The 15,565-nt window shown below is 35.1% G+C and overlaps 1 protein-coding gene across 2 annotated transcripts in view; it reads left to right on the forward strand.

Annotated features, from left to right (window-relative positions):
- Window positions 1–15,565, forward strand: part of XIRP2 (xin actin binding repeat containing 2) — a 353,649-nt gene that overhangs the window by 269,370 nt on the left and 68,714 nt on the right. The window contains exon 1 of one of the 2 annotated variants that reach the window (XM_072751843.1): window positions 9,884–10,064. The exons of the other annotated variant lie outside the window; for it this stretch is intronic. The gene's annotated coding sequence lies outside the window, so the exon portion shown is untranslated. Of the gene's footprint in view, window positions 1–9,883; window positions 10,065–15,565 lie in introns of those variants that run through there. 2 annotated transcript variants of the gene reach the window in all.

Below are 15,565 nucleotides of genomic sequence, written 5' to 3' on the forward strand. Positions count from 1 at the left end.
TAGAAACAGGGGTATTTCCTCCTAGTTTTTTTTCTCTCTCTGTGCTTGTACACACATGTAAGCATATAGAAATATTCGTTTTTTAAAAATGGTGTTCTACTCAATGTGTTGTGGTATATTCTATATTCTAGTAGATGTGTGGTGGTATTTGATTGTGCTTCTACTAGGTATAGTAATTTTTTGGATTTTTCAAATATATACTCTTGTTGTCTGTGGATACTGATGGTTGTACTTCTTCCTTTCTCATTATGTCTCATATTTCTTTTCTTGTCCTATTATACTGGCAGGACGCTCCAGTATGATGCCAAAATAAAGGGGCAAGAGGAGACATTTTTGGCTTTTTTTTTTTAAGTAAGCTGTACACCAGTGTAAGGGTTGAACTCATAACCCCATTACCAAGAGACACATGCTCTACCGACTGAGCCAGCCAGGTGCCCCCATCTCATTCTTAATAAATATAAAGTATTCACTTTTTATCATGAAATGTGCTATTACCTAGAGGATTTTCTGCACATGCTGTTTGTGAAGTTTAAAGTTTCCTTTTATTCTTAATTGCAAGATTTTAGTCATGAGTGGGTATTGAATATTTTCAAGTATGTTTCTTCAGTTATTGAAATGGTAAATAACTAAGACTTTTAAATGTTTAATTATGGTGAATAACTTTATTTGCTTTGGTAATGGAAATGGATTTGCATCATTCTTCAGTAAAAAGAAAAAGCAAATGTGGATGATTGGGTATATAATTTTCCCATTTGTAAAAAAAATGAAAAGTGTGGTTTTATATAGAGACATATATGTATACATGTGTTTTATGCACAAATAAACACATATGTATGCAGTTATATACAGAGAACATTTCGAGATACGTGAAAAATTTAACAGCAGTCTCCTTTGCATATGAAAAAGCATTGTGTGTCTGGGCTAGGAGAAAGTTTTTATTTTATGCATACTCTTAGGAGAAATGTTGTGAAATGTGTGAAATGTTGACTATATATAACTTTGAAAAAAAGCACATCTATTTGTTATTGTTATTTATTGCACTTACACTTAAGTATTTTATTAGCTTAGAATATGTTTTGAAGTGTAAGGTAAGCTTTTGAAATATTTTTTTTTTACACAATTATTTAATTGAGTTTCCAAACTCTGGGAAATAACACCTTTTTTTTTTTTTTTTTTAATTTACTAAGCACTGTCATTTAATTCAGAATGATTATTTTTATTCTGCTAAAAGGAATGGTGATTTCAATGCTAATTTCGCCACACTTGAATTAACATAACTTTGTAAATTATAATTTTTGTTAAAGCTAGTATGCCATATTGGTTTATCAAATTTTTCTGCCTCGTTCTTTTTTTTTTTTGTATTTATTCTTCTAATGAAATTTTAAATTTGGGCAACACCTTAAGGTGCTTATCCTGACTACTCAAATTAAAGTGTTTACTCTTCCTGTACCACTGATTTCTTCTCCCTCATAAACTGATCCCACTTTATATATATTTGTATATTTACTTGGTCCCATGGAATTTTTTTATATTATTAACACTATATCTAGCACAGAACTTGACATGCAGGTGCTCCATAAATATTTGATGACTTATTCACTCAATGAATGAATGTATGAATGTTTAAGTTCATTAAACTCCAAAAAAATTAACTCATTTTATTTTCCTCGCTTTTCTTCACTTTCGACATTTACAGAATCTATTTTAAGTTGTGATTAGAGCCCTGAATTACTGCATTATTGAGATAAGATAAATGTCATGAATATCTAAAATATATTCTTTTCCATACACATTTTTAAAGTGTTTTTACATTTATATTCAGTTTTGTAACTGATAATTATATATTTATATTATAATTTTATATATTATACATTAAATATTATATATTTATATTATATAATTATAAATAATATTATTTATAATATTTGGTTTTAATTCAAATGATAAGCATTTTTTAAAGTTTTATTTATCTGAGAGCATGACAGAGAGAGAGAGAGAAACTCACAAGCAGGGCAGAGAGGCAGAGGAAGAAGCAGACCCACTGCTGAGTGGGGACCCCGATGCTGGACTCGATCTCAGGACCCAGGGAACATAACCCAAGCTGAAGAAGACACTTAATCTACTGAGCCACCCAGGCACTCAATAAGCATTTTTATACAAAAATTTTTCTATTCTTCTATTCTTAATTTTGAATCATCTTTTGCACTCGCATGCAAAAGGCTTGTAGATAACACATCTTAGTTTCTTCCCCAGAGTGGCTATAATAATCATTTTCTTTATCTGAGAATTTTTTTTATATATTGAAAAATATGCCTCTAATTCTTCATACATAAATAACAGAATCTCGTCTATAAAGAGAATTCTTCATTCTCATTGATGTCCATCATGAAAACAAACAAAACAAAAATGCCTTATAAGCAATATTCTACTCTATCACAGTATATAATGTCTTTGAAGAACTTTGAGACCAGCTTGTCTTTTTTATTATTTATTTTTTATCTTTAAAATTCAAAACTTTATAAGAGCATATCCAGGTGTCATGATGCACCTTTGGTTTTATCCTCTCAGATCCTTCTTCAGCTTGAAAAATTTTTCTTTTAAGTTTAATTGTATATGTCCTTGCTCTTGTTCCCTTTCTTCCTTTGAAACAGTTCTGTTTCTTTGATCATATCTCAGTCCTTCATATCCATCATTATCCAGGCCATCGTTTTTATGTTTTGATTTGTTCCTGCATTATGGAAAAATTTCTCAAGTTTTTCCCCATATTGAATAAATTCAATACGCTGAATTAATTTTTTTCATAAGTGCTCTTTACTATCTCAAATTCTATTTTAACCTTTCTCTTAAATTTTGCATTTTCTTACAACCCGTTTTAGCCTTCTTTTTTCCCATTATTTCACCCTATTCTCTCTTGAATAACACCTCTAACAGTTTTGTAGAAGCTTCTCTTCCTGAATCTTTTTGAACTCATCAAGAATATTACATGTAAATTTTTCAGCTACTTCAAAAATGAAATAATTTTAAAGGCTATGTTATCAGTTTGCCTCAAATCAGTGCCCCTTACCATCCTCCAGCAGTGCCTCTTTATGATATCTTGACTTATTTACTTAACTTGCATTGTGTTGTCATTGATGTAAGCGTGGCATTTCTTTCAGATAAGACAGGCACTTTTTTCTTTTTTTCTTCCTTTTTTTTTTTTTTTTACCATCACTGAACACTTGGCTCTTATAATTTCTCCCATTTTTTTTTTACTTTTTTCTTCTGAACTACATCTGAAGTCTTTAATTTTTGGCCCTATCCAAATTTGCTGAGTAGAGCTTGAAACTTCTACCTCATACCTTACAGGATTGACGTAGGTTTTCAGGTAAAATGTGTAAGCTATCATTTGTACAGTACAAAGCACTAAAAAGTTGTACAGCTTTCCACCATACGTCTCTAAAGTGCTTCCTTAAGAACCTAAGGGCCCACTTCATCCTCTTCCTTCTGCTCTGAGAGATGTGGTGCATGGCTAGGCACATACTGAGAGGGGTAGGAGTGGAGATGACTTAGGACTATAGCTTGGCTTGGTCCGGATGGTATCTCACATGGTACTGAGGGAAGACCTCATAGTTTTGATCATAGCAACATGAGTCAAAGTCTTTTTCTGTTATCTGGGAAAGCTATGTGTTCCCTTCTGATTCAGTGGGTGCTCTACACAGTGTGTCATCCAAAAGAGATTCATGTTTGGTCACAGTGATAACCACCATTGGAAATTCTGTAAAAACTTCAGCATATTTTTCTCTTCCTCCCCTTTCTCCTCTTCTTTCCTCTCTCTTCCTCATTTTCTTCTTTGTGTTCATTTTCTCTCTTAGACAAATATAAAACACACAAATTATCTCCAATTATTAGCAATTCATGCTATTTTGCACTACTTTTTCTCATTTACTTATTTTCTTATTCTTATTTTAATTAAAATTCAATAAGAAGTCTGTCAGGAATGTCTAGTACTCTGTCAATTTTTTTTTACCAGTTAGTTCCCTATAACTTATCTTTTTTTAAAAAAACAAATTTTATAGATTCCCTGGAACTCTTTAATTCACTCCAGTCTCTGTTATAATGGACAAGTTTAACCCAAATTATGTTTAAAAGATAGGAGTTATCCACACACTGAAGTACCTTGGAAAGAACTTTTTCTCTTTTTTATGCTGGAAGCCAGGTCACTAGAAATGTCCCTGCATGTGGACATCAATGGTGAATCAAGATAGTCCACATTTGGTTTATTGTCAGATGATTCCAAATCCCTATTTTACCTGGACTGTCCCAGATTGTGCTGTTGTACTAGCCTGATTATTAATAGTGCTCCTTTCACTCTCAAAAGCACCCAGTTTGTGTGCTAAATCACATGATCACCCTACAAAAGACTTTGAGATATGATTTAAATATGAGTCATATATGCCTGAAGGCCTCATTCATGTGTCCTTAATAGAATGACATGGTTTTAATAGAATTACACTAGAACAGGTGAAAAATACAGTTAAATTCAACTACAATTCAGTTACTAATACTCTAATTCTGTTTTCATGACAGCTGAATGGTTCATGCCACCAGCAGTGTCCGAAGCAGATTGCTCAACCCTAACTGGTAGGCTTAGACAATAATGTAGAATTTGAGTATTTATATATTTAATTTCTTTCATTCTAAAAATTCTAGAACTTTTGTTCTTCAAAAGATGTTAGATTGACTCCATTGGTCCAGGGATCACATGTCAGATGGCTGAAGTATAGTTCTCCCAACTTTAAAGCCCTCACTCTTCCATTCTTCTCATCTCTAGAGTGTCCGCTCATCGCTCACTTTGTTACCACGCACAATAAAGGCCTTGCCAGAGCCAATCTACTGTAATCATCCTCAACTTCCGCATATGAAATGGGGATTACACCATGTTGGGGTTACTGTGACTAATAAAGAAACCAGATGTAACTCACCTACTTAAACCCCTGGCAGAGTTCCTTTATAAAGTATAGATGTTATTGTTAAGGGAAAATTAAAATAAAAAGATTCATTAGCTTTTCTTGGAAAGCCTTAATATTAATGAACAAGAAAACAAAGTGAACCAAATGAATTCCTAGTTGATTTCTTATCTTTTGTGTCAAGAAGAATAGGCTTTCAGCCACAAATGGTAGTGCCAGCAAAAGCAGAAAAGGGAACAAATTCAAGATGACTGATGACCTAGTAAAGAAGCACATAGAATTTCAAAATCCCTTAACCAGATATGTCTTATTTCAGGTTATCAAGAACACCTAGAAATGCAGACCTGTGAGTAGACCTAAACTCATGTATGAGTTTTCCCTCAGGGGGAGGTCTTTAGGAGTAGTCGGTCTGACTTTATGTATATTATTGGCTCCATTCTATTCAATATACTTTATCACAGACTTAGATAAGACACCTGCTGTGAAGACAGGCAACTCTAAGGGATGGCCCAAGCAAGCCAAAATAAGGGGGGGGGGGGGGGGGATACTACTGCCCTTCACGTAGGCATCAACTAAACAAATATAAGAAACTGTTGATGTAGATTTTCAGTAACATATGAAAAAAATACTTAGATTTTTATGGACTGTAGCTGTATGATCCAGCAATCTTATATTGCTGCAGAAAATCTAGTGAGCACTTTTGGTATTCAATATAAAATATCCAAATCAAATCTTCCTATTCCTTACCCAACCATATTCCAGATTACCAATCTTGTCCTTTGCTGTCTCCATTGACAACTTTTGGCAATTGCACTGGACTAGAATAACAAGATTGGAGAATAGTGGGACTTCAAAACTTTCCATTGAGTTCTTAATGTCTAATAATTGTATTGTTCAATTCCAGAATGTCCATTTCAGTACCTTTGGAATTTTATTATAAAATTGCCCATCTCTTCATATACTTTGTATGTTATTTCCTTTATTTTCTGAAATGTATCAGTCATTATTATTTTAAAGTTCTTATCTGCAAGCTCAAATACCTACAACATCTGCTTCCTTTCCCTGTTTTTTTTCTCTCTCTCTCAGTTACTAGTGACAATTTTTTAAATGGAAAATCAGGCATTGTGTTTTCAAAAACAAAGATGAAAAATTCCCAGATGATATTATTTTCAGCAGAGAGGTTCAGCCTTTCCTCTGTGAGGCAGATAGAGTAGAAGGGGGAAGAGGCTGACTACCTTAATTTAGGGTTTCATTGAGAATCTGTCAGATACTATTTTTGTTCTACTTTTCAGAAGTCTTCAGCTTGGATATTTAGCCTCACACCCTGTGAAGCTTCAGAATTTGATAAATGTCTTGAGGTGGGAGACTGGCTGCATTTGAGTGTACTCAAGCCACCAATTTTATCACCCCAAGCCTGATCAAGTTCCAAAATCTTTGCTGTTTCATCTGTCTCCCATCTTCCAGGGTGGTGACAGGATCCTCATTCTGCCTCTAGCTAATTCCACACTATTAAGCACCTCCAGGGACAAAGCAGTTATTGCAGATTATTTTAGTCATTTCTCCTTTCCCTGGAGGACTTTGAACTGTCTTGTTCTCCTAGTAGATCTTATTTCCTAAGTATCATGAACATGTGGGTTATTCCATTTTTTTTTTCTGTGTTTGGGCTTATGATTATACCTGCTATCCTGTGAAATGTTGGAACTTAGCAAATATCTTGGAAAGAAAAATGAATTTGAAGTCCCACTACTCTCCAATCTTGTCATTCTAGTCCAGTGAAATTGTCAAAAGTTGTGTTTTCCTGTTCCCCTGCAGCAGTGCTCTTCCTGGGCTCAGCATGGATTCTCGGCATCTGGCTACACCCAGAATCAACAAATAACTTCCAGGGTCACCTCAGATCCTCAGCTCATATTTGGAAAGTTTTTGCCTTTATTGATCCCTGATGATATTATATATATATTGATATATATGTAATTGATATATATCAAATATATATATATATATATATTTGCAATTGATCCAGCTTTTTAAATTGCTTTTCAGTGGGAGCATTGGTTTGATGCTAACTACTCCATTTCACCAGAAGCAATAGTCTTATTTACGTAGGTTTCAGTTGAGTACAATACAGGTTTTAATAGGTATAACTACCAGTCACTGTGAAGATAGTTTAACGTATATTTGTGTATTGGGGGGAGAGCAAAATTTTCCACTTCAACTTTCTAAGATTTTTGATGCAAGGAATCACCTTATAAATCTTTCTACCTGTCTATCTATCATCTATATATCTACCTATATATCTATCTCATAATCCATTTACCCATTTATCCATCCACCTACCCACCTATCCATCCATCTTACTTTCATAGTAATTTTATAACAATTGATTAGATTGTTTTCAAATGAAGAATGAAAATCAGTGTCTGAAACAACTAAAATAATAAATGGAAAGAATCTAAGTGCTGATATTTTCATTGTCTTCAGGACTAAAATGAGTAAACCAAATTGTATGATAGCTAATTAATTCTATAACTACAAATTTTTGCTTGATTTTAAGTTAATTAATTTATGCAAGCTACTATAGTGCATATATACTGACACGTATTGCTCTTAATCCGTTACCAACTATATCATGATGTTTCACCAAGTTTTCTTTTCCTATCCATTTTTTTTCCTCTTAACAATGTGTAATCATTGAAGTTTTTGATGATTATAAGCATCGGAAAATGTGTAATGAGAAGAATATGAAAATACAATTTTATTTATCTATATGTATTTAAATCAAATATATTTCTTTCCTGAAAGGGTAACAACAAGGAGGTTTGAAGAAAGGTTAACCTAAGTAAAATTAAAGAACCAGTTGAAGAAATCTAACACACAGTGCAATGAGAAAGCAGGCTGTTTTGAATAAGAAGAAAAAATGAAGCTATCAGTTATGTCTTTGAGTAATTAATAATATATGGGAAGAATAAAACCACCATAAGCATCATTAGCATCTGTATGCAAAAGTGAGAGTGAAGCTGACTGCATACACATTGTAAGAGCCGTCTCCTCAACTGCAATCGAACTATTGTGATTTTAGATCTAGTGCCATTTTATATTTTTATTTTATCTTATTTTATTTTATTTTTGACCTAGTGCCATTTAAATATATAGCAAAGTAATCCGATAATCATTTTTAAATAAATATTTTGTCCTACATTTAGACTGAAATGAATATTATATATATATATATAATTTTTTTTAAGATTTTACTTGCTTATTTGAGATAGAGAAAGAGCAAGAATGAGCACAAACAACAGAGCAGCAGAGGGAGAGGGAGAAGCCAGCTCCCTGCAGAGCGGGCTAGATCCTAGAATCCTGAGATCACTACCAGACCCAGAACTGAAGGCAAGACGCTTAAGGGACTGAGCCACCCAGGCGCCCGTATATATTATTTTATTTACTCTTCACAGCAACCATTTAAAGTAGATAGACTTTGTCATGTGTTCACAGATGAAGCTTTCACAGCATAGGAAACTTCACAGTGAAGCTTTCACAGCATAGGAAACTTGCCAGGTCACAGAGTTTAGTTACCAGGAAAGCTGTGCTGAAATCCTGTGGTCTAAATCAGCATTGTCTCTGGAATTTTCTGTAATAATAGAAAAGTTCTATATATGCACGGATGCATAACCCCTAGTCACATATGGTGATTGAGTACTTCAAATGTGGCTTCAAATGCCACAATGAGGACTGGATTTTTAATTTTATTTAATTGTAATCAATTAAAATGTAAATGGCCACGTGTGGCTAGTGGCTACCACACAAGCAGAGCACAACTTTAAAATAAGGAGATTAGACTGGCTCCTGGCCCTCCAAGATCTCGGGGAGTATACACGAACACCATTTTAGAAGGCTTTTCTTGGAGTTAATCAGCAGGGATATCACTCCTTGACCTACTTTTAATAGAAATCAATATTGTACATGAAAAATTATAAGGTATATCTGGTCTTTCTTAGTAAATGATACGGGAGATAGCTCACTTGTAAACATTCTGTACAAAATAAACAGTATATACGTATGTCAAGTGTTTCCCTTCAGTCAAAGGGTAATTTCCTCTTTATTTGCATTTGCTGTGAGGCCATTAGTATACACATATGTAACACTACACAAAGAAAATACTAGGGGAGAGGAAACATAGGGGAGGCTGGTGGTTTTATATTTACTTAGGATGTGTTAGGTCTTGGCATTGTGGAGCTAAATAGCAATTCTTGGTGAGTTCTACTTTCTTCCAGGTCAGGTCATGCTGAGTAAGTAGGGTGGCAGCAAAGGACATTTAATATTATTATCTCAGGAGCATGTGAGGTGACTCCTTTCCCTGACTGCTCTTCCCCATGCCAAATGATTTATGCTAGAACTCCTTCTTACCCCTTCTTTCCTCACTTTCTTAACCAAAGAGCACTTTCTTTACTTATACCAACACTACAATAGCGTTTTGCCTTGTATGTGAAGCCTCAGAAAGCACAGAAACATGTTCCATACCTAAGACCATGTTCTAAGTAAAAATAATGCTACCTCTTCCTGAGGATCCGAATTCTACCAGAATACGTTTAGAATTTCTTCCACATGATTTATCTTCATATTTTTGATTCTTAAAAGATTGAAGTCATTAAAAAATGGGAATGATTTAAAGCCATTAATACGTCCTTTTCCTTATCGGTGCTATTGTTTAGGCTTTGTTTCGAAGTTGAGAATTGGCTTGATGGTTGTGGCTGCAAAAAGGGGTTTGATTGACTGCACATGTGTTAAAGCCATGCATACATTACTGAGGGCACTATGAGGCAGAGTGCCCTCAGAGACACACTTCTGAAAAGAGTAGTTGACTCAGGCCCCACCTATACAGAGCTCAGTTCCTAAAAATAGGTGCCAAGTTGCATCCTTTAGACGCAGGGCTAAAATAAATTCAGCCGTCCCATCTACTTGCTTGATAGACCCTTCAGTGGAGCCGGCCTCCACTTCCCGATTGCTTTCAGGGGACTGGGAAATTTGCTGTCCACAAAACAAGGGAGGAAGCTCGTCTGTGAAGGACTGTAAAGATATATGATATTTTCACAAACTTGGAGTTTGGTCTAACTATTACAAAAGGTATGTGTGATATAGTCATTGATACCTACCCACTTCCTGGGTTGTGATATGTTCTTATTGATTGCTTGAGATTGATGAAGACCATAGGTCAAATTGCAATTGTTATAAAAGAAAATATCTGGTCAGATTTTGTTTTTATGACAATACTTAGCACAACTTTATTTTAAGTGTAAGGCTTAATCCCTGCCAAAGGGTTAGAGTGTTTCATATTTAGTGTTGAAGAATAATGAATCAAACTTAAAGCTAAAAAGTCATGAGTGAAAATTATACTTCAACCTAGAGCTAAACAAGAAAACTAAAAAAATTAGTGTATCTATGACCATAAATTAATAAAATATACAATGAATTTGCTAAAAAATATAAATTGTGTTACTTTGAATTCGGGGAGGGGGGAAGAATTTAAAATATCTTCAACTGTTGCAGCTTGCTCAGAGGAATGTATTGAGAATTATTCTTTCTCCAGCCTGAGTTTGATTTTGTACATCTTGCCCCAGCCACAGTCTCCTCTCCTTTGGGAGTATTACTGGAGTAAGGATTAAAGAATCAGGTTCTTAGATGTTTTGCAGAATTAAGAAAAGCACTGCCAGTTGGATCTGCCAGTCCTAATTATAGTAACTACAAACTTAAAGAGAGAAGACTGAGATTTTACTTTAAAGGTATCATGGCCTATATACTGTTTCAAATGGATTTTTTTCTGTCTTCGATTGCCTGTGAACACTTTAATTTGGTCCTGTTGTGCCTTAAGTGTTTAGATGTTAGAGACTGAAGCAATTTGGGACAGGCATTATAACAGAATATCTTAAGGCACCAACTAAAAGAAAGGACACTTTAAGATTACATAATACAGGGTTTAAATATAGCCAGCTGGTGCTGAACTGAAAGATATTTATTTTTACCAGAGCTCCATTTGGTCACTGACGAGCTGTAGGTTGTTTAAATTATTTTAAAATTTCATGTGCAAGTGCCAAAGGACGAGTAAAATATTTACCTCAGCTACATTCAGAGCCATGAATTTTAATATGAAAGAGCACCTGTTTTGAGCTTTAAAGATACTACCATTCAGTGGCAAAATATTGGATCAGGAATGAAGGAGTCTTGAATTCTATGCTTAAATATTTCTCTACCTCTCTGCCTAATCTTTGAATATTTTACCTTCTTACTATTAATATGTAAATGAACAACTAGTCCCATTTTTTTAGAGTCAGCATTTCGGATGTCTGCAAATATGGCAAAGTGCCAGCTGTTTGGGGAAAGTGTAGTCCAGAGTTTGGAGTGAATGTTTCTGCTTTCATCCGGTGTTGGGCATCTTTAAGACACAGCTTCCTTCAACCACTTGAAAAATAAAAGTAGACATTCTTTAATGATCGCAGAGGGCTTTAATTCAAAAGATGTTCATGTAAAAATGTTAGCCCAGGCCTCAAGTCTTCTGTGATTATAGAGGAAGAGAGGGTTGGTTGCCTTTCCTCTGGTTTATTTTTGGGTAAAAAGCCCACAGAGTTCAGAGGTCATTTGTAGTTGTCTACCACTGATGGCTGTCAGTAGTCGGCCAGCATCCCTGTTCTTCTCTCACATTTACCACAATTGAACAACTAATACACGTCAGTATTCTTTTTATTCCTTTGGTAAAATATTGCTTATGATGAGGGGATTTGGGGTTGGACTCTCCTACTAAGCTTGATCCTGGGAACTATTTCCTCTCTGCTCTGTCTTTCCCATACACAGACACACAACCCTGGTCACTGAGAGACCTTTTTTTTTAAAGATTGTATTTATTTATTCATGAGACACACAGAGAGAGGCAGAGACATAGGCAGACGGAGAAGCAGGCTCCCTGTGGGGAGCCCAATGAGGGACTCGATCCATGCCAGGATCATGCCTAATGTGGGACTCGATCCCAGGACCCCAGGATCACACCCTGAGCCCAAGGCAGACGCTCAACCACTGAGCCACCCAGGTGCCCCACTGAGTGACTGTTTTATAAGACCTGTTTCATAGCTAGGAGTCATGTCTAGATTCAGTAATTTATAGAGCAGTGCCAGGCAGTGTAATTCCAACATTTTTGATTGAACAATCTTTGGGGGACAGTACTTAATTGACATTACATTGTCCTTTTTATTTGCTTCCCATCTTGAGAAGCATTCAAGTTACAGTTTGAAATTTAATTAAATTCTAATTTGTTTTTTGTTTGTTTGTTTTGCTTCTGAAGCAGACACTTCCTCATTCAAATTACAGGCTCATTCCTCACAGAATGGTGGGTAACTTCAGCTCTTTCTGATTCGGAAAACTTTTTTAGAACACTGATTTATGCCATATAGACTCATGATCTTTATATGATGGTGTGATATGTTGTATTGTTGTTGTTTCCTGACAACAAATGTGTGGTGTTTTCCGGCACCAACTAATTCTCCAATTCTCCAAAACCAACTGGGTATACAATTTAATTCAATTTTTATACTGATTCCCAGAGTCAGAACAGACCCCACAGATTGCCCCCATCTCAGCCACTAACTCAGGTATAGCTGAATAGAAGAGATGCATAGGACAAGGGAGAATGGAGAGTAGCACAGAGCTCCACACTGTCTGGGCTCCATGCCCATCAATGTGTTCACTGTCCTAGAAGTTCACCAAACCTTTTGTTTTGGGCTTTCATCAAGATTCCATTACAGAGGATGATTGACTAAATCACTGTCTATTGGTTATTGGATTCAACCTCTAGCCCTTCACCCCTCTCAAAGGTGGGAAGTGGGTTGAATGTCCTAACTCTTTAATCATTAAGTTGTTTTATTGTGGCAGTCAACACCCATCCTCAAGCCATTTCCATTCCCCCTCAACCCGCACAAGAGACCAGGAATCATCTTATTAGTATACTAAAGACACTACCAATCAAGAGATTCTGCGAGTTGTAGGAGCTGTTTGCCAGGAGCCAGAGACAAAGACCAAATATTTATTTTTTATTATATCACATATGTTCACAAAGTCTCTTCTCCTTTGAAATGCTACCTGTGAACTCCAGAGTAAAACTTTCATACGATTTACTTTCCTCATCATTGGACTCCATCTCTTACAAATTTAACTAACCTGCGTATATTTGACTTGTACAGTAAAATTAGTAAAAGCCAGAGGACAATAACAATTGGGCAACAAAAAAAGCAAAGATTTTATTTTCTTAAAAATGTTGAAAATCAGCAAATTCAACAAATTATTCACATTAGTTTAGATACAACAGATGATGCTGTGGCTATATTTAATGACATTTTGTGAGCCTAAATGATGGCATAAAAATTATCTGCCAGTGAGCAATACAGTAGGTAATCCAAATTCCTGGTAGAGTAACTGTACTTCTTAAAATATTGCCAAGGATAAGAGGAATTTATTCCACAGATAACACAAAGAACCTCAGTGACTATTTAGTTTGGCAGTTTTAAGTTCTAGATAAGAACACTGAGGCAAAGGAACATTAAGTAGTAACTCTTATTAAACACAGAGAACTAGAAGCTAACTCTCTTGACTTGTGTTTCAGTGCTATATGTCATTCTACAAAGCTTCATGCCATAACATCAACCCAATCCCATTCCACTCCCATGACTTGCCATATGTTTTCGAGGTACACCTTGATAAAGTCCTTTTTTTCCAGTAGTAGGTTTTTGTTGCTTTTTCTTTTGTATTTCTCATTCTCTTAAAATTGTGAGAAAAAAAAATGTGGAAAAGGAGATATCCACATACAATTCAGTTAAAATTCAGAATATGATGATTGTTTTATTTTTTGAATTTTACTAAGCATTCCAGTTTGCTCACCTTCTGTGTTAGACGAGCTCTTTCCCCATCCCCCATGGTCATCTCATTGGCACATGGTTTTTCATTGCTCTTTTTGGCAGACCTTTGAGTAGTTTGTCTTCTACATTTTTCTAATTGTATGCAGGATATATCCTGCTGCTTGGGGAACTGAACACTTTAGATATATCTGACTGTTCAAAAGTAAGTAATTGCCAAATTGCTCCAGGCATACACATGATTTAAAATAAATATGATACTAAAAGAATTTATTCTGGGAAATTTCTCTGTTTGTAAAAGATCCAATAGCATCTTCCTAAAGAATCTGAATATATCAGCATGTGTATTTCTAAATGCATTAACTTGGTAGTTACTAACATTGAAAACCAAAAAAAAAAAAAAAAACTATCACCATTAATTTTACAAGCAAAGTCCAGCATTATAAATGGTTTCCAAATAAATAAATAAATAAATAAATAAATAATTTCCAGACATGTTCTCAGTGTTCTTCATTTAAAGTCCAGTAAATGTGCACTGTATATAAACTAATGTTTAAATATCATTTAACTTAATTATTTAACTCATAGGAACTTAATTGCATTGTAATAAAATGTAGGTAGAATTTACAATATAAAGTGACAGGGTTTTTTAACTATATTAAATTTTGATAAGTAGAGTCACATTTCCCCATTAAATTACATTACAACTTTATGGGTGCCTTTATCACTACTCTGTTGTTGATGATAACTTTGTTTTTAGTCAATATTGTCATAGCAAGAATTTAGTTTTACCTTATCTAGCTAGTAAGCCTTTTTGTCAAATAATTTGAGGTTCATAGGTAACACAGTAAATAATTCCCTGTCCAGGGAAACAATGAAAAATCTTTTTGTAAAGCTAGGGATCACCTTTTAATGTGCATGTTTTGTAAGTTAGAATTTTTGGCTCTCCACACAAGTGTTGTATTGCTAAGTTGGAATATTTCTGGGAAAGAGACAAGAAAAAAGTGAGTTGATTCATGTTATTAAAGGTTGTCAGTTCCAGCTAGAAGCTCTATTTAAAATTTGCTGTGTCTGCTTCTCTTGGATCCCAAGCCATTTTCCTGAGTTCTGTATAGGGTGAAAGTCTGCTGTTTTGCTGCAAGGGTGAAGCCCAGCCACAAGTTTTCAATTGAAACGCAGGGGTGAGAGCTGGGGAGGCCAAAGGAAGAACTGCTGGCAAGCAGCAGCTTGCTCAGTCCCTCCTGTCTTCTGAACCATCCCAGGATGCTCAGAGTGGGCACAGAATCTCATTACCACCCTACCTTCTCCAGTAGAGACTATGCTAGCCCCCTGAGTCCCAGAGGACTCAAAAACATATATTTTTTAGGAATGTAACTGTATTAGTGCATGTCCACTTCAGTGACTGACTGATTCTGGAGTGGGAATAATTTTAGGATGCACCACCCATCTGTCATCCAGAGCTGGACAATGGTCCCGACTTTTACTCTATAAAATATCAGGGAAATGAAATTTGAAAGGAGGGCAGGTGTTTGTACTTAAGTTATGATTTCTTTTTTTCTTTTCCTGGAAAGATCCAGTCCAGTTATTGTGGTTATCAACTCAAAACTACTATTTAATCTAATACTCCACCTTCAAATAGAAGCAGTAAATCACCTCAGACTTCAATGTTCACCTCTTTAATTTACCTCACCATTTCAACCCAACTGGTCCCAGCTTCTTGACTATTCATTA

Source organism: Vulpes vulpes, chromosome 3, assembly GCF_048418805.1.
Source record: "Vulpes vulpes isolate BD-2025 chromosome 3, VulVul3, whole genome shotgun sequence".
Classification (NCBI taxonomy): Eukaryota; Metazoa; Chordata; class Mammalia; order Carnivora; family Canidae; genus Vulpes; species Vulpes vulpes.